Here is a 3,569-nt window from a genome sequence, read left to right as displayed (position 1 = left end):
AGAAACATAGTGGTGTAATTATGGAAAAGCAATACTTGATGTTTCGGCTCTGATCCTGCAGCATGAACACATTAAATCAGTCTTTGAAGTGTATTGTTAGAATGTTAGATTTTTATTTACTGTGTATAAGTGTTTTGCCTGCATTTATATATATGTGGCTGATACCCCTAGAGGGTAGGAGAGGATATTGGCTCCCCAGGAATGGCAATTATAGGCAGTTTCGAACCATGATGTGGGTGCTAAGAACTGAACCCAAGTCCTCTGCCAGAGCAGCGGGTGTTCCTAACTGCTGAGCCATCTCTTCAAGCCCTGTAATATTTGATTCTATTCATTTATTTTTGAAGAGCAAGTGAGTTGTGAGTAGCTATGAGACTACAAATGAATGTGGCTTGATTAGCACCTAGCTTACATCTGACAGTGAATCTGTAACAGTGAGATGGCTCAGCAGGTAAAGGTGTGTGCCTGTCCCTGGAACAACACATGCCGGAAGAACAAAACTCCTGAAGGTTGTCCTGACCTACACATACACACATACACATACACACACACAAATAAGTAAATGTAAACAAAATTTTAAATTACTGTTTGATTTGGTGGTTTTCATAAGAAATCATTAAATTGGGATGGAGAAATGGCTCAGAGGTTAAGAGCACTGACTGCTCTTCCAGAGGTACTGAGTTCAAATCCCAGCAACCACATGGTGGCTCACCATCTGTAAAAGGATCCGATGCCCTCTCCCTGTGTGTCTGAAGACAGCTACAATGTACTTATATATAATAAATAAAATCTTTTTTTTTAAAGATTTATTTATTTATTATATGTAAATACACTGTAGCTGTCTTCAAACACACCAGAAGTGGGAGTCAGATCTCGTTACAGATGGTTGTGAGCCACCATGTGGTTGCTGGGATTTGAACTCAGGACCTTTGGAAGAGCAGTCGGGTGCTCTTACCCGCTGAGCCATCTCACCAGCCTCAATAAAATCTTTTTAAAAAAAGAAATCATTAAATTATTTTTGGCTTGGAATTAGGGCAGAATTTCCATCAATTTCTGAAACATTCGGCAACATACTTCTGCCATTTTATACTATGTATCTATGGGAATAGGCACTGTCACTAATGACTATAAAATTTTCAGTATCAATATCAATCATCAATCATCTCTGAGTCAATATCAATCATCTCTGAAACAAATGTTGAGGATGCTGTGCCTTTCAGCATCAAATACTCAGGCAGAATTTAATTCATTATGTAAAATAAACAATCATGTCCATCTCAGCCTGAAGATTCAGTATTCAGTAAGTAGTAAAATTCCATGTCTACCAAGGAATTATTTTAAAAGATTTCTTTATGAGTTATTATTAGTTAATGCTGGATTTCTATACTTGTGCCCAAGTGTTGGCACACACATTTATACTGTGCTGGAGACCAAACCTAGGCACATCCTCCCAGCCAAGCTACCATCCCCAACCTCTTAATTTGTGAACATATAGTAAAACAAATACAAACAGGCACAAAATAATTCTCAAATCATTACAATTCTTCTATGCGTCTTTTTAATATCTCAGATTTGAAAACATTTTTCATAGATTGTACTGTGTGTATATCATAAAAAAACTCAAGGTGTATTATCAACAGAATAACAGTTCTCACTTCAAAGAGGATGTGAGGTAGTTTATCCTGGGGTGAAATATGTGCTGGTGTCCCAGGACACACATTCAGGTCACCCCAGTTCCATGTCCCAATGTGGAAACAGTTCCATGAAGTTTTATAGCAGCAGCACTGCTTAAGTCATACATGGGCACTTCTCACACACACAGTCACACATGGGCACTTCTCACACACAGTCATACATGGGCACTTCTTACATACACAGTCATACATGGGCACTTCTCACACACACAGTCATACATGGGCACTTCTCACACACACAGTCATACATGGGCACTTCTCACACACAGTCATACATGGGCACTTCTCACACACAGTCATACATGGGCACTTCTCACACACACAGTCACACATGGGCACTTCTCACACACAGTCATACATGGGCACTTCTCATACACACAGTCACACACGGGCACTTCTCACACACACACAGTCACTCACAGGCTCTTCTCACACAGTCATACATGGGCACTTCTCATGGGCTATTCTCACATACACAGTCATACATGGGTACTTCTCACACACACAGTCACACACGGGCACTTCTCACACACACACAGTCACTCATGGGCTCTTCTCACACACACAGTCATACATGGGCACTTCTCACACACACAGTCATACATGGGCACTTCTCACGGGCTATTCTCACACACACAGTCATACATGGGTACTCCTCACACACACAGTCACACACGGGCACTTCTCACACACACACAGTCACTCATGGGCTCTTCTCACACACAGTCATACATGGGCACTTCTCACACACACAGTCATACATGGGCACTTCTCACACACACAGTGGGAACATCAGGTAGGTGGATCACAGGGAAGTAAGGCATCTCAGCTGGACGCCTCAGATGCTATCTGAAAGAATCCCTAGCCTTTTGGTTGGTGGGAACTAGGCAGCTGCTTCTATATTCCCAAGTGTTTACCCAAGGGTCACAAAGATGCTAGATCAGATACAGAAGTGGGGAGCAGACAGTTTGCAAGGTGTCTAAGGACACCCCAATATAACTTGGTTCTTGACATGCAGCCTTTCAACTTCTGTATCATTGCTAATCAGTGAATCGGCTTTGCAGAGGGCTCAGTGCAGGAACACAGTACAAAAGGACTCTTCAGAGACAGGCTCCACAGGCAAAGCTCTGCTTGTTTACACCTGTGGCTATAGAAATACACTTCTTCCCCAACAAAGCCGGCTAAGAACACTACTTGTTCATCATCATGTAGATTTTTACATGTGGGTATACTGCTTTATGTAAACGTGGCTTTATCACTATCCATCCTATTAGAATAACTATTTGAGGTTATTTTTTTTACTTTTTAAAGAGACTCATTATGTAGCTCTGGATGTCCTGGAACTCACTATGTTGACCAGGCTGGCCACAAACTTAGAGATATCCACATGTCTCTGTCTTCTGAATGCTGGGATTAAAGGCATATACCACTACATCCAGCTTCCCATATTTTATTTATTTTGTACTGGTTCAATATTTCACTATCAGAATAATGTTTGTATTTTCTTTCCATTTCTTTCTTTTTCTTTTTTAAACAAAGTATATAGGGGCTGGCGAGATGGCTCAGTGGTTAAGAGCACCGACTGCTCTTCAGAAGGTCCTGAGTTCAAATCCCAGCAACCACATGGTGGCTCACAACCATCCGTAATGAAATCTGATGCCCTCTTCTGGAGTGTCTGAGCATAGCTACAGTGTACTTACATATAATAAATAAATCTTTAAAAAAAAATAAAAGTATATATATATAAAGGTGTGGGCCCAGCTCTTACTTTGAAAAAGGCAGAGAAGCCGGGCGTGGTGGCGCACGCCTTTAATCCCAGCACTCGGGAGGCAGAGGCAGGCGGATTTCTGAGTTCGAGGCCAGCCTGGTCTACAAAGT

The sequence above is a fragment of the Mus caroli genome, chromosome 11 (assembly GCF_900094665.2).
Source record: "Mus caroli chromosome 11, CAROLI_EIJ_v1.1, whole genome shotgun sequence".
Lineage (NCBI taxonomy): Eukaryota > Metazoa > Chordata > Mammalia > Rodentia > Muridae > Mus > Mus caroli.
This window is presented reverse-complemented; position numbering follows the sequence as displayed.